Genomic DNA, 23,781 nt, shown 5'->3' with positions numbered 1-23,781 from the left:
TCAACAGCACGGCTGCAGCCGGCTCTTCACTTAGCTGGCCTGATCTTTGAGAGCCCGGACTCCACCCCCAAGCCTGCTCCCTCCACCTTTTCAGGTCGCAGGCAACCGAGCTGGAAGAGGCCTCGCTGCAGGAGGCTGCACCACAATCCAGCGGGTATCCCCATTCAAACGGACCCACCCGACCTTGTCCCTCCCAGGGTGATGCCCTGTGGCGTCCAAGGCACCTCCCCTGGAGAATCACTGCGGGCCCTGGACAGAGAGAAACGTGCTCTGCTTCCCTTCTCCCTGTTCTCATACCTTTAAAACGATGTTCCCTCCTTCCCTAGGTTCCTGCTCCCAGGCTACAGATCCCATTTCCTCCCGATGTGAACACCTCCCCTTTCCAGTCTCGGAGCAGTGAGCCTTACGGAGGAAGAACAGGGAGGGCAGTTGACCCTGTCACGATGCCTTTTACTCCACAGTCTCGTTCAAGGGTCAGCAAATGAGGGTCTGTCGGCCACATCGGCCCACTGCCAATTTTTTGTGTACAAGCCCACAAGCTAAGAATGTTTTTCACAAATGAATTTTTACAATCGACTTAATGATAGCACCACTAACTGTGATCCCATATTAAGTGAAATGTTATTTCCACCCCCCATAAAGAGAGTTCCATTCTTCTCGTTAGAAGACCTGTATTACAAACAAATTGTACTCAATTACTATCATTAGGTTTTAATTTTCATCAATTAAAAAAATCTGTAGAAGTTGTTTTCTCTCTTTCATTATGTAAGTGCTTACATAATATCCTTGTTGCATCTGGGCCCACAAAGCTTAAAATATTTCCTACTGGCTCTTGACAGAAAGAGCTTGATGACCCTTGGTCTACTTAGTGGCAGTTGGCCTTTGAACAACATCGGTTTGAACTGTGCAGGTTCACCTAAGGTTTATTCAATAAATACTGTAAATGTATTTTCTCTTATGATTTTCTCAATAACTTTTTCTTTTCTCTAGCTTACTTTTGTAAGAATACAGTATATAATACATATAACATATAAAATGTGTGTTGACTATGTTATCCGTAAGGCTTTGGGTCAACAGTAGGCTATTAGTAGTTAAGTTGTAGGGCATTCAAAGTTTATAGGCAGATTTTTTAACTTTTTAAAAACATGTTTTTATTGATTTGAGAGAGATAAAACCATCGATGTGAGAGAAAAACATTGATAGGCAGACTTTTGACTGCGCAGAGGGGTTGGCACCCCTAACCCTATGTTGTTCAAGAGTCAACTCTTTCTTTTTTTTCCTTTTTATTGAATTTATTGGGGTGACACTGGTTAACAACATTACACAGGTTTCAGGTGCAGAATTCCACAACACATCACCTGTACATTGTACTGTGTGTCCACCACCCCAAGGCAAGTCTCCTCCCATCACCATTTATCCCCCTTGTACCCTCCCCACCTCCCCGGCAGCAGCTCTCCTTTCAATAGCTCACTTAGGTCCACCCTGGACTCTAGTGTAAGGTGGTGGAGAGGAGAAGGGAGAGGGGGTGGGGGAGGAGTGTTGGAAGAGCACAGGAAGAAAGGGGAACAAGGGGGGGGGACAAGTACATGGGAAAAGAAGCACACACATCTACTTCTGAATGAGGGAAGAGGAAAATAATTACTGTACCCACTGCTTTTTAGCTTCCCCAATAAACCCCAGGAATGATAACACAGAAAAGAGACACAAGGAGGCATATTTCAATTCTAACTTAAAACATTCAATAAATATCTACTGCACAACTCTTTATAATGCCAGCCTTTGTGCTTGGCACTAATGTAATAAGACAGACAAGGCCCCTGCCTGCACAGCGCTTACACACAAGTAAAATTAAAACAACAAAACTATTTTCAACAAATTACACCTCTCTACTCCTATAAGAACAGACGAAACCATCCTGTGTAACTGCAAGGTGTTTTTTATGACATGTTAATCTTGAAAACCAGGATAGTTTAATTTCCTTATAAGTAAATGCATTAGATGAAATAATTGATGTTCTCAAACACATTTTGTTGGAGACCAGAAATGAATCCAGCAATCAGCAATCCCGGACACCTGGAGTTCTTTCACCCACAGGTCTAGTCATGAATGGGACAACTAAGACCATCAGTCCCAGAAGCTCCTTCTCAGAGAAAAATGACAGGCAGGTCAATGTCTCAGGCCAAGTGTCCCAGCAATGCTTTTGAACTGGGTACCAGAGTGTAAAAACTAAGAATGTAGTCTCTGTGTTTGACTGTCAGATTATTCCCTTACTAGCTACACAATCTTAAATTTTTACTTTTCTAAGCCTCAGTTTCCTTACCTACAGTGGGGATTAGCGATTTGTATTTAATGTAACAGACACATCAAATGAGTTAATCTACATAAAGCCCTTACTATCCCAACAATATATTAGGTGTTCAACAAAAGTTAGCTATGACTGTCATCTCCAGCATGTACTGTGCCCACCCACCTAAACAGCGCATTTACAGGCCTTATTTGTCATGTGGCTAAACCAACACTTAAAAACATGCTACTATGATCTCTGAAAACCAAAGAATGGTTTTCAAATGAAATGGAAAACTTCACAATATCTAGATCTATAACTGAACGTAAGTTATTTAGAATCAAGTACAGAGCAAGATTTTATTTGGGAGACACAGTAATTCTTCCACTTCAAGAAGCCAGTGTCCTGGGAGACACCCCGGCCTAAGAATGAGGTAGAGATCTTCCAGTGTCAGCATCTGTAAAATGGCATTAAGAATGCTAGCCTTAGCTATTTCATAGGGGTTACTTAAAGAATTAAAGTAAACTATGAAAATGGTCTCAAAAGAATGCACAAAAGTGAATATGATTATTTTCACTGGGATATACAGTCATTAATCCATTTTAGTTATTTACTCTTTAGAGTCGAAAAGGAATGAGGGCTTAATGAGGGTGGGAGATGGGCCACAATCTCTTAGCACCCCTAGTTCCAGAATATTTTATTTTACTGTCTTGTTTCAGAATAGATTTTAGATGATATCACAAATGATTAAGACTAATACTAGAGGCAATTCACCCAATCTCATACTTATCAAATAATACCTGCTCTAAATCTTGGTCACATAGAACAGTAAGAGATCAGCTCCAGAATAAACAGGTGGACATTATAACCAGTCCAACATTTCTCAACCAATAAATAAGAAATTTTGTATGACGTAGCCAAAAAAAAGCAGATGATAGACATATTCTATATACTAACATCAAACTAAAAGCGCCCTGTGGGCAATAGTTTCCATGCTTATATTAAAATATATATTTCTATTATGCCTCCCTTAATATTACAGGAATTTCCAGTTAGTTGATAAACACCTGCAAACAGTGTTAGCATTAGACTAAGCTAAATTTAAATTAAGTTCATTTGAATCAAGATTTAAATCATCAGTCAAGAAGAACTGGTATCTTTTTAAAATTGAAGAATGCATACTTATTTTTGCCATGATGGTAATACATTTCATAAAACTCATATATACATATTTTACTTTTGTAAACAAAACATTATTTAAAGATGGCAAAAAAATCTTTTACAACATTCCTTTTTTCTTACTTCTAATAGTACTATCCAGCCTTTCCATATGCACATATTTTATATAATCAAAACCATACTCAATCTTTTAATAGGTTTTTTCATATTTTATAGCTACATTAGAAACTCTAATATAGTTGCTTTATATATCAAAACTAAATGAAGAATCCATTTACATCACTGAAAGACTATCTTCTCTTAAGTTAATCATGAATATTTTTCCATGGTGCATTAAAATCCAATAACCAGAACCAAAATAACTCACATTTAAATTGTTTTGTTTAATAAAAAAAAAAGGGCGGGGGGAGGTATTTCCTTCAACCACAAATCATTTTAAGATAAGCAGCTTGGTTAAGTACCTTTGGTTTCAATGCTAATATGTATCAATAAATATTTATTACTTGATTATAGTGCTTATTTCAATTACAGCCCTAAAATTTACTAGGGGAAAAAGAGTGCTCATGTCAGAGCCGCTGTTAGGCAGCTAAGGAATAAATCTGGCACCTAGAAGTGAGGATACAAGTAAGCTAAACTGGAAAAAATAGTTTTATGTATGTAAAATACCAAATATTATATAAAAGGCACATCTATCAAGCATTTGTTTTAATTAGCAACTTTATGTCTTTAATAAAAACTGGGAAGCACTACAAGATCTGGTGTAACTTCTGTTTGGGGGGGTGGAGTGGGGAAGGGGAAATTCGTTTCAGGTAGCTTTGGTGTTCTTATAGTCTCATATTCTAGAACTCTAGTAACTCCTAACTATAACAATTTATCAACAAAACCCCAACTCTCAAATCTTTGCCACATAATTTCATTCTAAATAAAAGTTGTATATTTTGATAAAATATTTAACCTCTGATACACCTTGAAATACTAATGTCTCTTAAAAGCAATGTGATTTTTTAAACCCAGTAAAATATTCCATTTCTTAAAATCAAATAGGATATAACCACTTCTTTGATATCTAATATTTGACCTAGAAAATAAATAAGTAAAGATAAATTAACTCATGTTAGCAAAAAGACTGAGGGGCTCTGGAATAACACAGCCCAACGATATGCAAAGATACTCAAGGAGAGCAGCAGAATGACTTCAGAAATTATTTTCTCTTTTTTGATTGTTTTATAGATGAGGAGTTTAGAGTAGAATAAAGGCCCAAGACTCAGCGTTCCCAATTGAAGCCCACCATGCATATGCAATGTGCAACCTGGTCTCAGCTCTGCAGTGCCCAGAGTTCTGGGCAGATGGATGTGTCCTTAGCCAACGAAGTGTCCCCATATGGGCACTGAAGGAGGACAACAGATATGATTTCCAGGGCCATTACCCCCTCCTCTTGTAAAACTTTGCTTCCCTCGCCTTCTACAAAGTGGAGTCACACCTGATGCTTGAGGTCAGCACTCACTATGACCTAACAGTTAGTGCAAATTCACAGTCCTAGATGGCCAGTCCCAGCCACGTCACAATCTGAGTCCAGGTCCACCCTCTGAGAACTTCCTCCCTGGTGGCCTCCTCTCTTCTTTCTGAGTGGCCTGGCCTCACCCCATTCACCTAGGCGTGAGTGGCAAAGGCTAAAATAGGACCTGCCCCCCCAACCTGCCCACCCGCCCATGGAGAGCAGGTCATCTTTCTCTGCCTATCATCTCCAAGTGCCTTGTTAGAGGAATAAAAACATTCTCTTTCACAAGCGTTAGAAAGTCTAATATTTTGTCAAACAGAAATGAAAAATAAACCTAATCTAAGCTGTCAAAGAATCATGAAATGCCTCTGGCAGTTCTATCAAAGTATGTAGACATGTACGGACTCTTTGAAGAAATGAAACTGCACTTTATCAAATGTGATTTATAAGCAACACTGATGTAGCTGGTAGATAACACTGCTGTCTAATCATTAGTAGTCAGACAACAGCCATGTGAACACATCAATTATGGGCCACTGCCAACAGCCCTTGAGATCGTGGAGATTAACAGCCAATCCTCTGTTTTACAAGCTCACATCAAAAAGAATATTAATAAGAGGAGGGGCGATGTGAAAGCTTGTCAGAGTAATTCAGCCACTAAAACAAGGCATTTTTCCCCCTCTCCTCTGTTGAGTTGGCCCAAGGAAGAAGCTGGCATCAGCTACAAAGTGCAATGCTGCCAATTTCTTGGAAAATGTTTTTCACTAACATATGGGAACTTGTAAGGGTCTGCAAAACTGCTATTTGGTAAAGAAAGACAGGCAAGCCTCTTTCATATCCCTTTTTTAACGCTGGAATGAAAATGATGAAGTCATTATTGAATTATTTTTAAATTACTATACATTGGCTTTTTCTCTACCCTGGAAATCAGAAATTTTGTAAAACCTCACGTTTCTTATATTTCCACCATCCACGAAAATTTAATTAATGAAAGTACTGGCGGGCACATTGAGTTTCTTCAAATCAACATGGTTCTTTCAACGTAGAACAAAAATCAAAATTCGTGCTCTCTAACCTTAAGTACTTAAATTCCTTCTTTCCAACCATCTCAGGAAGACAGATATAAATCGCACTGATATTTCTACAATTAGGATTAAATCAGCTCTCACGGCCCATACATAGAAAGCATTTGCAGAGATATATGCCACAGGCACCACATTTATTTCTGTTATATCAGTACTTAACATATATATCAGTGAGGACTGCTATATTTTTGTAAATGATCAGACTAAACCAAGCAGCTGGCACTAATGGTTTAGTGGGGTTCCAGCAGGTTCCCTAATACATGAACATAAGCCACACTACAAAATGCACGGCCTGGGTTTCCCCTGCTGACACTTAGAGATCTCTTTGAATTTTTATCTGTAGAATGCTATATTTACAGAGTATCCTCCTAATATTTCATTTGTTGTCCATCATTTCAAAACCAGCATGGGGTAGTGAGGAAAACATTAAGAGAGGGAAAAGAAGCATGGGGTTCCCGTTGCTTCTCAGCGGTCAAGCTGTGTGGCCCCTGTGTCAGTCACTTAATTCAAGGGCTTGCTGACAAGCAATTGTTGAATCAAAGATTCTTTACCTGGAGTCCAAAGTCTTTGTGGAGTCTGAGAAACCATGTAATTATGGAAGCAAAGGTTTATGTGTTTGTAATAGGTACACTTTCTGCCTCCCACGCCTCCAAGAGAAAAAGCATATAGCTGCTCAATAAAATCCTAACCTAAAGTTAGAAGCATGGACCTGGTAGTAGAGTCAAGGGCAAGAGCCGTGTTTCTCTTTCACTGTGCTGCATACTCAATACACGTTTGCAAAGCAGAGGCTCTGCATTAGTTCTACACCTCGGTTTCTTCACCAGTAAAACCAGAGCAATAACAAGCTCTCTGACAACCTTCGAAGGCCTAAGTGAAAATCAGCAGGATATGGCTTCAGAAATACTTACACATAATGTATAGTGTTGCTGAATTCAGCAAACACTCCTGGGCAACTAGATGCTAGGTGTTGTACAAAGATCAGTTATTACTGATTGCATTTTTTATATTAAAAAGGAAACAGAACTCACAGTAAATAACTAATCTGGGAAACTTACTGGGGGCTGGAGGGAGAACTCAAAAGGAAATTATTTTCAGGCTTTGCCGATGCCCTGCTAGCAGCCCCCTCCAAAAGACGTTAGGAGTTCTCATTAACGGGCACCATCATCATTATCTTTTATAATACATCTGATTTTTAGATTTCTCTTCCAGCAAAATCTCTCTTAACGTCAGAAAAGCACACGAGTTACCCGAGACTCTGAAAGACCACAATCGTGCCCCAGCTATCAAACAGCAACCACTCACTCAGGTGAAAAAGACTTTCACAATAAACACATATAGTTTCAATCTATTAAATGTATATTGGCAAGTGTATTTTTTGTTTGAAAAAATATATTTTAATAACATGCTGAGTTTAATGAGCCACTTCAAGGTAAAAAAATCAAACACTGTTCTATTTAACAACAGTTGTGACTATTAATGACATATGATTGTAATCAATGATTATAGACCGAAGCTGTCAGAATGGGCTCTGTTCCAAATGCTTTTACAAATTTTGCCAAAGATGAAGGGGCCAAATTCCAACCCTGGGTTCCTAAGATCTTATTACACTCCCAACTCCTGGGCTGGTTCTTTTTTTTTTTTTTTTACAAATTAGATTGTTAACTTGGTTTAAACAATTTTCCCAAGGTCACACCTAAGCTGTAAGTAGTAATAAATAGGCACTTCTCTCTTACTTGGATAATGACTTCTTTTAAGAGTAGCCTTCCATGTTAGCCCTGAGGGTTTTCAGGGTGACAAAGAAATCCTCAGACAAAAATGGGCCAGCAAACAGGACGCCATTGCAATCTGTTATTTGGACACAGCCGAATCCTCCTGGGTAAAGCATCTTTATCTTTATTCTTTAAAATTCGACAGACATGCTCTACCAGACCCAGAGAAGCAGGTGCAATATAACCGATTATATAAATGCTTTAAAGAATTTTAAAATGCCACATAAATGTAACATATGTGAAAATCCTGATAACTCCCAGCAACGCTTTTGCCTGTGATCTCTACAGTGAAGAAAGACAAAAGACGTGGTCCTAGAGCAGCCAGCCTCGAGGCCCTCCTTTCCCTGCAACACAGCACACATTCACTGAGCATTTCTTAGAGTCAGGCACAGTGCTAGGTGCTAGGGAGAGAACAATAAATAAGACAGCACCCATGCCCTGAAAGGTCTCAGGCTGGCAGGGGAAACGGGCATTCACAGACAACAGCAACAAACGGGGGAGATGTAGACACAGTACACTGTGCCCAGTGCAGTAAGGAGGAGTGGGGGAAATTATGACTCTTTCTGAAACTGGAAGGACACTCAGAAAATGTAGTCCAAAAAGAAACTAAGGCCCAGAGACTGGCTTTTGCCCAGGGTTATAAAAGAAGTTAAAGCCAAAACATCCACCCAATCCCCAGTTCCTGAGCTTCTTCCCTGGCCCACCACCCAGGCAGGAATCAAAGTCAAGGGTCTGCTGCTGGAACAATCTACCTGAAGGTCCCCTGAGACCAACCTCAGCGGGACACACTGGCTGTGCTCTGCTGACTGGTCGCAAACTGGTGATTTTGCGAAGCCCAGCTGACCAGAAGAGATGACCCCCACCGAGCAGCCCCAGAGCGGCAGGACTCACAACTGCCTGCTTCATGCACCCCCAAACATCTCCCCCCGCCTCCACAACAGTTACTGCGTGCTACTAAACCAAAGGGCTAACTAAGCAAAGCCAGGGCTGTTTTTTCTACTTACGCAGGGGACTGTGCAGGATGGCTCTGCTCTCGGATTCTAGGAAACACTGGGGAGGGTATCTACCTGGCCGTGAATATTCCTAGGGCTGGGGCTGCAAAGCATTAGTCCTTCCTGCTGCACCTCCCGTTTGACCAAGTACACTAATTAGCCACCTGTAAAGCACTTAATGAAGTCATATTTAAAGCAATGCTGTGATGATTTTTCTATAAAGAACCTTAAAAAAAACACCAGGAAATTCTAATAACCATTCCTAACATCTGTCTTTGAGGGAGAGAGAGCAAAGAAAGACATCTTCAAATGAGCTAGCAGAAGCTTTTTCTAAATGCACACAAAGAAGCCCCCCATAGAGAATCATAATGGGGTCGGAACCTGGGACTGGGTATTTGGGGAAAAGAAAAGATTAAGAACTCTTCAGTTGATTCAGATGCACAGCTCTAATTAAGAAACAATACTTTAAATTAAGGGTTCAAGGATTTTGGATATTCAGTCAAAAATAATTTATATTGAAATATAACCGCAAAAGCCAGTAAGATGAAAATCATACTCACCTTGGAGTTGAAAACTATATATAGTCAACTACCATTAAAGTAGTGCAAGAAAAAAAAATTTTAATCGTCTTGGGGAAAAGTCTTTCTACACCAATACAAAACCCAGGAGCCATAAAAATAAATGAATTGTAAACCTAACTACACAATTTAAGATACTTACAGAGGGGGTAAGAAAACAGCATAAGCAGAATCAAAATAAAAATAGATAGGAAAAAATCTGCAAGCACATGAAAAAATATTTGCAAAACATGAAAAGTATATTTACTTATATACACATTGAAATATTTAAAAATCAGTAAGAAATGGCCAACAATTCACTAGAAAATCAGAGGTTAGAAGCTGTCAATATGTAGGAAAATAAATAGAGTGTCTTGGTAACATGAAATGGGCAAATTAAAATGATAGACAACTATCAGGTTATCACAGATTAAAGCCAAAAAATTATAATTCACAGTATTTGTTAGACTGTAGGCATATAGGCAATGCATGGTCCATTGTCTGGTGAGAATGCAACTGATGAAATCAGTTGGGGGACAATGAAATTTTGAAATGCATTCAAAATGAAATTCACCGAAATATTTTCTAGCTGAAAAAGACTGGAAAACACCTAAATGTTATTAGTAGAGGATCAGTTAAATAAATTATGGAATCAAAGGTAGAAAGGTAACATATGATATCCGAGACATAGTTATGGGGAAAGAACAAGGTGCAGATGTTCCTTTAATATGTCTGATCTGTGTAACAACACAAGAAATATAAATATATGTGCTTGAACATATGGAGACCATTTCAAGGAAGACATACAAAACTGTTCAGAGTAGCTGGCTCTGGGGAGTAGGTCTTCAGGGTGAAGTAAAATCTACTTTCCATTATATAATATTTTAGTACAATTTAAACTTTTATGTATTTATGTACTGTTTTTGTGTGTGTGTTTTAATTCTCACCTGAGGATATTTTTTCCATTGCTTTTCAGAGAGAGTGGAAGGGAGAGAGGGGGAGAGAGAGAGAGAGAGAGAGAGAGACATCAATGTGAGAGAGACACATCGATTGGTTGCCTCCCACAGGAGCCCTGACCGGGGCCAGGGGTGGAGCCTGCAACCAAGGTATGTGCCTTTGACCAGAATTGAACCCAAGACCCTTCAGTCTGCAGGCTACAGACACCCTCACCACTGAGCCAGGCCAGCTAGGGTGATTTAGGTAATGCTTTTAAATTTTCTTTTAAGTCAAGTAAAAAGTATTTTAATCAATGCATCTAGTTTCTCAGGACTCTCCGAGGCATGTTAAATTCCCAGGGAGTATACAGGGGCTCCAATGAAGTAGAGGCGTTTCTATTTCTATTTGTACTACTACCTCATTATTTTAAATTTCTGTTGTTCATAATTTTAGTAATAATCAACCATATCAATACAATAGCTCACGTGTGTACACACAATTAGAGACACGTGGAAAACATTCATTCTAGGAAAATAAGAGCCTCTTTTTCAATATCTTCTGAGCAAGGCACCATTTTGTCTTTGAGAAAAAAAAACTTAATATTTATTATCTTAGACCTGAAATCAGTTGATACCATTCACACACGATAACACCTCCATTTCACTTAACCACTTAGAGACTAGAATGAAATCAAAAGACCTGAGGAACAGAGCCCTCAGGGTAAAAGATCAGGGTAGGTGCCCACACACTGACACCCTTCGAACAGGGGTCCCAGCTGGCGCTCCGCTGCCCAGAGCCCCCACCCCCTGCCATGTCTGAGTCCTACTGGTCCTTCAGGCTTCCCTGAAGCCTGGCCTCATGCTCCTTCTTGGGCTTCATCTCCTAGGCCTCTCCTCTCGCCTCAGCCACCCGACGCCTTGGCAAAGTCTCCCTCCTCCAGGCTTGCCCGTGGCCTGCTTCCTGGGGCTAGAACTGGCTCCTCCTCACTGCACAGTCACACACACACGACATTTCTGTCAACAGACCGCATATACACGGCGGTCCCAGGAGATGACAATGCAGCTGGAAAACTCCTGTAGCCGAGTGACATCACTGTAGCCGTCCTAACGTCATAGCACAAGGCACTTCATTAGTCACGTGCCGGTGGTGACGCTGCGGGCCAGTCGCATGCAGGAACAGCACGTGCAATCACAGCGGGGCTGGAGCATCTCCGTCCCGAGTGCACTCCACGAGGCTCGCACAACGCAGCCGCCTGACAAGGCACTTCCCAGAGCCCATCCCTGCTGCGAAGTGGCACGTGACCGATTATCAGATCTCGACGCAAACATAAACAGATATAAACGCTCCCGCCATCCCTCTCTGCCTCCTCCTCCTGCTCGATTCTCCCACAGCACTTAAGAGCAACCTAAATATATTTATCTGTCCAGAATAAACTAGAATATAAGTGTCATGAGAGCAGAGACTTGTTCACTATTGTATCTCCAGGACCCAGACTGCACTTGGCATATAACAGGCATTCAAAAAATACTTGCTGAGTGAACAAATAAGGGGACGAATTAAAGAATAACTGAGACCTGCACTGAAACCTCCCCCTTTCTAATATGCCCATTGTGAGAACACAAAATAGTCAAAGCTCTCTAAACTGGAGGAGGAGGCAGGGAATGAATGAGGAAATGGATATTTAATTGTTGTCCACAATATCTGTATTACAAAGAATCACAACACTGCAACAATATTCTAAACATAAACGATAAAAATGAAAAGTTCATTTTTCCACCACAAAACCTACCAACCATCCTACATCTGTACATAGCTCCTGACTTTCCTCCTGTTACAATGGAGGACCTGTCCCAGCTCCAGAGGCCCACAGAGCCTCCCCACCCAACCCCATGCCTATTCCAGGGCTCCTTAGCCCCCCTCTCTCTGGTTTGAGCAACTTTTCTCCCTTTCCTGTATCATTCCTATCAGCATATAAACAGGCTATTATTAGAGTATCCCACTTTAAGAAATGATTTAGTTACTCCCCAACCTCATATTGCCCCTCATAGAAAAAGTGTGTTATCTATCACTTTCCATTTTCCTCACCTCCCATGTAAAATCCAAGCACTCCAATCAGACTTTTATTGCCCCCATCCCCACCTCTCACCCCAGGACCACTTGGGTTAAGATCAACAACAACAGTCATCCTTCCAAAGTCAACAAGTCTTCTGAGTCTCATCTTAACCTGACTTTTGGAAGCATCTGGCACATCTGATCACACACCCCTTGCTAGAATTTCTTTGCTTGCTTTCCAGAAACACCAGACCGCTGGGGGGTTTCCTCCACAGTGGACTCAATGCTGGCTCCCCCTAATGCTCCGTGCCTCAGCCAGGGTCCTCTTCTTTTCCAACAATGGATGGCTGCCCACCTCTGCCATGAACAAGGTTGCAGAAGTTTTACAAGTATCTCCAATGAGAGTATATAAAGTAGCAACTTTTTATACAGGGTATAATCAAAAGCCAGTTGGATAGCATCACATTCAGGTCTGTATCCTGCATGCTTCAAAACTCTAGACAGCATCCTGGAGGCCATTGAGAAAAAGCTTGGAATAAAGGTTGGAGAGACTACACCTGACAAACTTTTCACTCTTATAGAGGTAGAACGTTTAGGGGCCTGTGTAAATGCACCAATGGTTCAAATAAATGAGAACTAGTATGAGGATCGGACACCGAAGGATACTGAAGAAATTATTGATGAGCTCAAGGCTAGCAAAATTCCAAAACATGGGCCAAGGAGTGGACATTTCTCTTGTAAGCAAGCTGGGGGGTCCCACCTCTTTGACTGAACCACCCAAAGGACCTGGCTTTGGTGTGCATTTAATTTATATTCAACTAAATATGTCACTGGAGAAATAAAATATGAATTTCCTATCTAAAAAATAAAAAAGTAAACAACAACAACAACAAAAAACACTCTTCAGGTGACCTCTGCCAGCCCTGAAACTATGAAGCTCACTTCTCCCAATCTATGTCTCTAGTACGGGCCACCCCATTGGGCATCATTACCTGGCAGCCATGGGGTCCATCAAAAGTGTGTTCCAACCCTGGCCGGTGTGGCTCAGTTGGTTGGGTGGTGTCCCGTGCACCAAAAAGTTGCCAGTTGGATTCCCAGTCAGAGCACTTGCCTGGGGTTGTGGGCTCGGTCCCCGGTGGGGGGCAAGCAGGAGGCAGCAGATTGATGTTTCTCTCTCTCCCTCCCTCTGCATTCCTCTCTCTCTAAAAAATCAGTAAAAAATCTTTACCAAAAAATAATAAAATAAAATAAAATAAAATAAAATAAAATAAAATAAAATAAAATAAAATAAAATAAAATAAAGTGTTTCAACTCTTGATTCCATCTACCCCCAAAATTCTAGATGTTATCCTTAATACTCATTCCCTCACAGCTCCATATCCAAGTCCTGTCCTCATTACCTTAGACAATCCAACACTTCTCACAAACTTCATGACGACCAAAAAAGTCCATCCTCTTGCTGGGACCACTGAAGAAGTCTTGTAACCGATTTCCCTACTTCTCTTCTTGCCTCTCTACAATCAATTCTCCACACAGCAGTCAAGAGCAAGTTTTCAGAAACAAATCATGTCACTCCCTTGCTCAAAATTCTGTAAAGGTTTTTCATCATCCTCAAGCGAAAATCTTTACCACGGCCTACAAGGCCCTGCATTATCTGGCCTGTGCCCAACGCCCAATCCAGTCTGCACACGATGTGCCCAGAACATATTCCACGTGTGTTATCTGGATGGATTTAACAGCATGTGCAGTCAGCCGAGAGGGAGACTAAGAAGCATGTCCAGAAAACAGTGCAAACATCCAATCAATCAGGAGTCCAGGCTTTGATTCCCCTCAAGTCAGATGCTCAATCTGTTTTTTCTCTCCCACCTCATGTTTATACTTGACACAGCTCTCTACTCTATAATTGGGCCTCAGAACCATAGCTACATCAGACCCTGCTTCAACCCTATCTCTTACACCCAGTTCCTAGTGCCAAAGGTCTTAAAGTCAACAGAAGTTCTCAACAAGTAGACAAATCTTCTACTCTGTTTTCCAGTAAGCCTCTTCTCTCCACTGTGTCCTAAGATGTGCCAAGATTTCCAACAGAAAGAATATACAACCCTGTGTTGTCAGTCCTACAACCCTCTCTTTTGCTCAAGTCAAGGTATCAGAGGAAAGAAAAAGCACAACAGCTTGCACAAACTGTGGGGAACGCTGGCCTGCGGTGAACTGCGAGGAGGTGAGAGGTTAGTGGTGAGTTTATCACACCCATTATCTCTCTGACCTGTGTCCTTGAAATTCCACCGTGACCTTGTACATGTGCACTCACAGTATCTTTTTCAGCTACACACATTGCTACTATTTCTATTCCTCAAATCAAATTATTCAGGTATGTTAGAAATGTGCAGTGGGGAAAAACAGAACTTATATAAATGTGTATCTATATATGTACATATTATATAACATATATGTATTAACAAGTATGGAAAATAGAAATGTACAACACTACTGCTACTCTCAAGTCTGACTCACCCCATAACTTAATGGCAGTATCAATCCTCAGGATCTCATTTGCCTAATGAACCTCATTCCTTACACTAGTTATAAAAGTGCCTTAAAATACCCACTGTAAAATCAGAAAGAAAAAAAAAAGCCATGTCAGACCCTGTTTCAACCTTACCACTTACACCTTGTTGCCACCTTCAAATATCTGAAGAAAAGATTCTCTCCAAAACCAGCTTTACAAAGAGCCAGCTTTGGGGCAGAAAAGATGTGATTTAAGACACCATACAAGCTCTCCTGCCTCTCCCTCATTACATAGTCCCCACATTTGAGCTCTGTTCTTAGGCCTTTCAAAATCCACTCCCAATGAGGTAGTGTCACCTTCTTCAAATCACCATGAAGGTCATTCAATGGAGTGCTAGTGGAAGACAAAGATATAGATAAATGGAGAAAAATTAGGCTCTAAGCAGATAAGGACACATCAGAAGGCAAAATAAAGATATTTTTAAAAAGGAACTTAGCCAAGGATATGAACGCAAAGATCACCTCTGCTTTGGGGCCGCTGGCCTTTGGTTTATCCCACTCTCCCATGCCTCAAAGATCTACACTTATTGCTCCTCAGGAAGCACCTTCTCTTGGCCTAGATTTCACAGGTTTTCCATAATCTGAAAACCACTAGCCCAGTACAGCTGGCCTGCTGCTTATCTTCCTTACTGTGAAAGAGAGCTTCAGACTCGTTCCTTGTGCCATTTTAAAATGCTGAGAACTCAATTATCAAATATTAAAGCAATGGATATACAGCAAGTACAATACATACAAATTTAACCACTTCTCTACATTTTCTGAATATTATGAAATGTGTTTATATATAAATATTTGGGCATTTCCCATTCCTGTGAAAGAAACGTGTCTATTTGCTTTCCCTGTAGATCACTGTGCCATAAATCCCAGGCCTTCTACTAAAATAAAGCAGATATTATCAACAGCCCCATGGTCTAACCTCCTGTCCATGATACATTACTTTTCTTCCCTCTCTCTCCTTATAATTCTAAGTAATACAAAGTTCACTGTGGAGCCCTATTAGCCTACCTAGTTCAAATCTAATTCATTGGCCTAAGAGTTAGGTCAGGGGTTTCCCCATCTAAATCAGAAGAGGAGCCAATCTACCCTGTTAAGCTCTGATCCGCACAGGAGGCAACCAGCAGAAAGTCTTGAGTAGCTTTAAAAGCATCAGCTCAGATCATTGTACTCATTCCAGCATGGCCAGCAAGTGAAAGAACTGTGAAGAGTAAGTAGACGCTGAAAGTAGGCTGGTCTTCTGACAGCACTAATCACCATCTAACTGCCCCTTTCTGCAAGCCTACTCCCTCTTTGAGCTTCACAGCTGCAGCGTCTAAACAGCAGGCTGGCCCAGGCGTCAGAGAGCACCACAGCTAGGGGACAGGAGCCAAGGCCCGGGCGAGGTGGTATTCCCTAGGGTCTAATGAGGCAACTGCCAACGCTCTAACCAAGGAGAGCAGGTCACAGGAAAGTGGCAACTTCTTAACTCACTGGAAAGGAAACCTATTTTGAGCCCAGGAAAGGCCAGATCACTTTAAACAGACATACTAAATCATTAAACATTAAAAATCACTTCTCTTCTTGATCCTATCTGTTCATGCGGACCGGTGGAATAGATTCTTCGAGCTGTTCCTTGACTATTATATATATCAGCAATTTTCAACCAGTGTGCCACAAGAATTTTTAAAACAGGCACTACCTGACTATTTAGTCAGGGCACTGACCTCTTTTCCCTTAGATTGTCAAATTAAAAAAATGACAACATCCAACACAATAACCACCCAGTGTGGATGAATCAAAATTATACCTATTTTTTTTCTGTCAGATTGGCAAAAAGTGTATTTCTTGGTGTGTTGCAGAATTTTAGTAATTAGTTGATATGTACTATGAAATGAAAAAGGTTGAAAATCACTGATACATGTGTATGTGTAAGTATATGTGTCTGTGTGTTTATAAATACATAACATACAAGTATGCTATATTTAGTGACTTGCAATTACTTTTCATTCTTTTTTGTTGCTTAGTTGTTGTTTCCCCCAACTCCCTCAAAGGGTACTTTGAAATCCTTCCAGTTTTTACAATTAAACCTAACCATCTGGACAAAAATCTTCACATTCACCAAATTAGTCACAGATTTTGTGGGTAAGCTGAGAAAGTAAATGCTATGCTCAGTGCTAGGATTTAAACCACATCTACCACAGCAAAACACTCTCTCTCCAGTAATCTCTCCAATTATGCACGCACATTCAGGCTCAGATAACATGGAGGCAGCTATACCTTATTGCACAGAATACTTATACAGTTAGTATCACTCTTTAGATTCCAAAGTGAATTGTAACACCTCTAAAATGAAATTCTTCAAAAACCTTCCACAATTTATTTTATAGACAAAAGATAAAACAGTACCTATTTTTCCACCACCAATTAACTTCCAGTGTGTGCCCACCAAATCCAGAGGCCATTTGAAGAGATCTGTATCTATCTATGTGTTGAACACCAGTAACAATGTCATTTGAATACATTGGGCATTTTCTAGATTTTTTAAGTATAAAAGTCTTCAAACCTCTTCACATTTCACCATAAGTGTCAGAAAAGGAAAATTCAAAGTGTTTAAGATTCAATATGTTAGCAGAAATCCAACAAGGGCAAGTGATTCTGTGTTGTCGTCCAATCACCAGTAAACAGCAGATGTTACAGAACTGCCATCCATCTAACACGGGAAAGATGATCTGCTGGAAGTTAATTCCGCAGCTGTACTAACTTCAGGTAAGTGGAGAACACTGGTTCTTACAAGGAAATAATGTACATGAATTTATAGCAGGCTTATGGATTCACATGCTAGTCGTTCAAAGGAGACTTTAACTAAGCCTTTAATATGAGACATAAGATAGAAAGTACTAGACTTGAATGTAAGCAGGTTTACAAAAATCATTTTCATAGCATCTTAAAAAGGTTGGCATTTTTCCTTTTACATTTTATGTGGGCAACAAAAAGCATCCACTTAAATAGTACCCATAGAGAGGTTAGAGAGGAGGAACCAGACACAAGGGGAACCCTTGTTAATAAGCAGGAAGCTCAGCACCAATCCCCCATGCTTTATGTACATGTGAGCAAGCACTAAACTCACAGAAATACATAGTATGCTTAGGAGGTTTTCTAAACCCTCAGAAGCATTCACATTGTAGAAACACTGACAATTTGATTTTTTTAAAAAAAAAACTTTCTTTCCCAGAGGGATTAAAACTGTAAAGAGATTTCAAGCTTGTAAAGCCTCTAAGCTGTCACAAATATTAGCATGAGCTATGTTTTTTATCTTGGCACTTTTGTTATATGGTTTGCTAAGTAAACCGAGGTTGAGCACATGTTAACAGTCAAACACCACCAAAAGATATCAAATTTAGGTGAGCATAGTCAGGGATTTACCTCTTTGGTAAAACATGATTTTTTTTATACATGATTTTTTAAAAAGATATTTACACAAATTTAGTGTACTTCATAACTATAAAAGTGCTAAACTTTATGAGATTTTTAAAAGTGTGACACTTTAAAAATTATGTTGGATGTTCACGGAAGTAAAATCCAGTCTCTTTGTTCACTAAGGTAGAAAATGTTAATAAAAAAGCATTTGGAATGAACAACAGCACATTAAAAATATCACCAGTTTGACAAGGCTGAATCCATTTAGACCTAATTCTTTACACCCTTTTTGCTCTCCCATTCCTCTTACCCTCCTGTTGCTCACCATCACCCCCCAAAGAAATAGATCTGTAAAATGAAGCTATCAGCCACGATTTAGACTCAAAAACCAGAAGGACCATGACACCGAAATAACAGTACCAGAATTTAGTAAGGAGCAAAACGAAACAAGATCATGTTAAGACATTTTAACACATTTAAACATTCAATTTACCTAAAATGCATCAAGCAACAAACAAGTAATTTTATTGTCCCAGAAGGAATGGGCTTTGCTTTTTCATGGCCAAACAGAAACGCAAAGACATCATGGAGAAACAAGACTTGTAAGTATCTTGAGTCATCATTAGGGTGACAGTTTATACACAAAAGAGCACTTTAAGATCAACGGTTTTACTCCCAAGATTAATGTAAAAATAAAAACTAAACTGAGGAGTGTTCAAAATGATATTTCTGGAAAACAACACTTTACTAGTGATTCCTTAAACCATTTATTCATACAAGGATCAGAAGGACAGACAATAACTACAATGGGAACAAATGCCATGACTTCTATTAGATACAATCCAATCCTTAAAAAAAAAAAATCTGAAATTCTGGCTGCCAAGCAACTGTGCTCCCCTGCCCCCCCCCCATTGCTATACCACTTCACTGTCCTTGCTGCAGAGCTCCTCTCTATTTAGTACCATGGCCCCTAACTAATGATAATGAAATAGTGGGGGATTCCATAAATGGCCCCAATTATTCAAGAGAAGTGCACTGTCTAGAGCCACTTTAACAAAGGCTCTACACCAACTACCCCCTTTCCCACACACCTCTGTTCCACTCTTTACTCCCTACATGCACCACCATCAGCACCACCACCACCACCACCACCACCACCACCACCATTCCCAGTCATGTGAACAAACAGGAAAATTCAAAATCAGCCACTGTCCCCCTCTCAGTTGGAAGCACCTTCAAATTTTAGCTTCCTGACCAGGCAGCAAAGAAATGACAACCTGCCTCCTCCTTTCTCCCCTCTCTTTATAGCTTAAGAAGTACATTTGGTCAGGCAGTTCTCACCATTAAACCATTCATTCCTTCTTCTATTGTGAAAAACGGGTAAAGCAGCTGAGCAAGATCACAAAACATAACACTGGGCATTCAATTCCTATACCTTAAGGCCTCATTCTTTCACTCCTGGTCCATAGGATTTGGTGACCAAATAAATCTTAATCTGTAAACAAATGGTTTGCTTTACAATTAAAGCATTCATTCCTTTTTTTTTTTTTTTTTTTTTTTTAACTGCTTGGCAGCTACCCAACCCAGAGACTTCTAGGTTCTTCCATTATTTAGTGCTCCCAATGGTTAAAAGGCAATAAGCTCATTTGGAGTTTATAAAACTATGCACCATCAACAAAAGCATGTAATGCTTCCAAGATGCACAGTGGCTTCTACTCACACAATGGGGAGCTGTGTGTAGTCTCCCCCAAAACAAAAATGCCCAGCCCCAATTAAGCGCCCTGGGGGCCATCAAAGCAGTTATGCTAAGTTGCAAATACAGCAAGATCCACTTGAACTCCAACTGTCTTGTGTGATTTTCCTCCCAAGGTAGGAAAAAAGCCGGGGCAGACTGACCTCATTAAAGGGTAATTAGTGAACCCCGGGACTAGAGGGGCTAGCACAATTGTGCCTATTGTGAGCATTTCACTATGGGGCAACTATTTCCCTTCTTAAAAAAAAAAAAAATCCTAGGAGGTCTCTACAATCTTAAAGGCCTACATTTAAAATTTTTAAGGATTTCAATCTGCCTATTTTTTCTACTACTAGTCATAGAGTAGAAAGAAAGGAAGCAGTACAAAGAGCACTCCTAGGTCTTTTGTGCAATTCTGCCATAGCTAAAAAGTTTTCAAATAAAATAATTTGAATTTTATATCCTATATATAGTAAATAACTTAAAATAAGTTTTGTTTTAAATAAAGTGAAATAGATGTCCCACCCTTGGGTTACAGACATTGAAAATATCACATTAAAAAAAGGACATCATAAATCAATCATTATAGAGCTTTTATGATTATATGTGACAATGATGTTGAAAAAAACAACTGATCTATTTACACGTGAAGGTGTTATTTAGAAACTAATACAAAGTAATGTGATCAACATAACCATTTTACCATCAATTAAATTCTTCACACCTCTTTAAAGCCTATTATTACTGTTGATATCAATCTGCCTAGATGCCCAGGACTGAACAGTGCTATAAAATGCACCAGTAAATTTGGCTGTTTACATTCTTTAACTTAAGAGTACCACCTTTCTGCAAAGACTGAGCCAGAGACCACTGCCTTGGTACTAAAATTTGCCAGTACATGAAAAATCGTTTTAAGGCAAGTAATAAATTAAGCTAAACTGAAACTTAGCAACCAAGACTTAAAGAACTCTAGTATTTACATATAATTACGTGGATCAGTATCTTTGTTTTAAAAAAAATCACTGAAGCCCTAGCCAGTTTGGCTCAGTGGTTAGAGCGTTGGCTAGAGCCTGGAAGGGTTCCAGGTTCGATTCCGGCCAAGGGCACATACTTCAGTTGCAGGCTCGATCCCCAAGCCCCAGTCGGGGCATGTGTGGGAGGCAACCAATCAACGTGTCTCACATCAATGTTTCTCTCTCTCTCCCTCCCACTCTCTGAAAAGCAATGGAAAAAATATCCTTGGGTGAGGATTTAAAAATAATATTAATTAATTAAATTTAATCACTGAAAAGGAGGAAATAGAGTTGGAGTACTGATCTCCCTCAAAGCTGAACCACTCTCAAAACTCAGAGCCCAGCACACTGTCCTCACAGTGGAACGTGTGAAGTCACCGGAAACTGCTGGCCATGCCTACTGCAGCCCACAGGTCCCAACAGCTTCCAGAGGGCCTGCTCCAGAGGGCGTGCCCAGGATCTAGGCACACCAGAGCCCACTGGGACATCTTTAACACTGCACTGCCCTTGTATTTGCTAAGCCAATTTGTTTATTTCGGCTGATAGCTTTTGAACATCCAATGAAAGAATTTTAAAAGTGTGTAACAAGTCTTTTGTGTTTTGGCCAAAAATACTTAAGCTATATTTAGAAGTAAATTTGTGTGTATTTGTGTTCTAGTAAAACACTGCATCAGGACCCCTCCATTCAACTTGGGCAAACATCCTTGTTTTGTTTATTTTAGAAATACTACAAAATGTAGTTGTTTAACTTAAACATGTGTAATACATTTTGAGAAATCTTGAAAAGATGTAAAAGGCTTATTAAGAGATGGGGAGGACCCCACCCTAGTTGTGCTTTAATATACATATATATATATATATATATATATATATATATATATATATGCACACACACACACACATATATGTATATATTATACAAGGGCTTTGAGGAAAAAAATACAAGTCCTGGAAGTCATTCCACACAGTTGGAAACTCTCCCTCTTAAAGTAAATCCAAGGGCTCAAAAAATAAATATTCAAGAGCATTAATTTGTTTCTAGATGTGTGCGTGCAAGTAAAACAGCAGTCATAATGTGGAAATTTCAGTCACATTTTGCAACTAATTGGAAGCAGATTAGAATTCCGCCTCAGGGGAACGTTGTCAAACTAGAAGCTGGAGCAAATGAAGAAAGAGGTGAAGGCTTCGGGAAGAGCTGACAGATTTACAGCGCTCGGGGCTATAAACGGGTCCGCCGAGGCAGGAGGGCGCTTCCCGGGCCGCGGCTGCGGGCCCCGCGGCCCCCCACGGGGAGCGCGCCCCCGGCCCGCGGGCCCGAGCGGGCCACGCCCCCGGCCCGGGTCTCCCCCTGCTCCAGCCGGGAAACAATGAAGCGGGCCTTGGAATAAACCAGAGGGCCGGGGAGGATAAACCTGCGGGCTGGTAACCTGGAGGGCGCGGCAGCGGGCGGGGGGTCCTTCCTCTCGGTGGGGCGGGGAGAAGGGCGAGCAGATTGCCGCGCACACAGCGGCGCGGCCCTGCGAGCAGCTGCTCGCTTTCTCCTTCGCTGTCTGGCATCTGCCGCGGCGTCGGGAGAGGCTGGTGAAGGATTTGGGCGAGGAATGCACACGCAGACAATTGGCCAAATGGAGTTTGATGCGGAAAAGCCCCACCGCTCTGTTTTAAAATCATGTTGTTGTTGCCTTTGGGGAGCAGAAGCGAACAATCTTACTTACTCCGGTTCCACCTTCAAAGCAGTTGCAGGGTTTGGGAACGTGAACCGCTTTCCAGTTACTTAAGATGTGAAACAATATAAAGGGATAAACCCTGGTGGTTGGAGCGGCCTCCATTTGTCCAAGTGGTCGGCTCGTCTTCCAGCGATCTTCACGGGAAAGTTAAATGAAGTACTTTTCTGCATGTTGCACTTACTTTGAAAAATTTTTGTTCTTTAAATCACCACTGCTTACTTCTGAACTGGCTCAAGGGACAATTTCTATTTGTTGTGCTTATTTTCCCCTTGGCTGCAAAGATTCAGTTCTAATTTCATTTCCATCACAAAAGAATTGGCAAAGAACTAAAACGCAGAAACACATAACTGAAGTGCTGCTGTGCTAGTCATAAGCCTATAATAAAGCACAGATTTGATAGCATTATCCATGTACTGTGGTGAACCACACACAAATAAACAGTTCTCCATGAAGAATGAAAACCCGAGGCTTCAACCCTTCCAATTCAAACATTATTGTTGCTTTTAACATGAGCCATCCATAAAAATCAGCCAAGGAGGTGACAGGAAATCCAGAAGGAATCTGGTCTGGCTTATGCACACTTTGGGGGGAAAAAAAAAAGAAGATGCTTTCCAACTCATCCTGATGTTCTAAGGGAAGAATGGGTAAAACTGTAAAATCTAGGCATAGAAGCAAATGATACTTTTCCACCAAGTGAATTCAAACACATGGTGGGTGTAGCAACCACCAAGAGGACAGCCCTTCTGGATGGAGAAGGCTCGCTAACCTAACTAGGAACAACTTAGACATGACCTTTGCACCTTCAGTGACTAATGTGAAAGACAAAAAGGTGTACCTAAAGCAGCCCGAGGGCCAGATGTGCTTTCCCAAGAAACCAACCAGGAGTTTTCTTTAATCAAAAGGACGAACAGTGACTTCTAGGAGTTTATGAAAGTGTGACCAATTGGAACTTTGTCGTCTGTTGCTAATTGAAGCATATAAAAGAGTCCATTTCTTAAA

The 23,781-nt window shown here is 40.6% G+C and overlaps 1 protein-coding gene and 1 pseudogene across 5 annotated transcripts in view; one reads left to right on the top strand and one right to left on the bottom strand.

Annotated features, from left to right (window-relative positions):
• Positions 1-23,781, bottom strand: part of ZNF608 (zinc finger protein 608) — a gene marked incomplete at its 3' end in the record, with an annotated part of 103,159 nt that overhangs the window by 67,536 nt on the left and 11,842 nt on the right. The window lies entirely within an intron of this gene.
• Positions 12,715-13,194, top strand: LOC308554434 (NADH dehydrogenase [ubiquinone] flavoprotein 2, mitochondrial pseudogene; annotated as a pseudogene). Its single transcript has one exon. The product of its transcript is annotated as an NADH dehydrogenase [ubiquinone] flavoprotein 2, mitochondrial pseudogene (transcript).

Source organism: Miniopterus schreibersii (assembly GCF_964146895.1).
Source record: "Miniopterus schreibersii genome assembly, chromosome: 3".
NCBI lineage: Eukaryota > Metazoa > Chordata > Mammalia > Chiroptera > Miniopteridae > Miniopterus > Miniopterus schreibersii.
The sequence above is the reverse complement of the archived record's forward strand: the minus strand, read 5'-3'. Positions and strand labels throughout refer to the sequence as shown.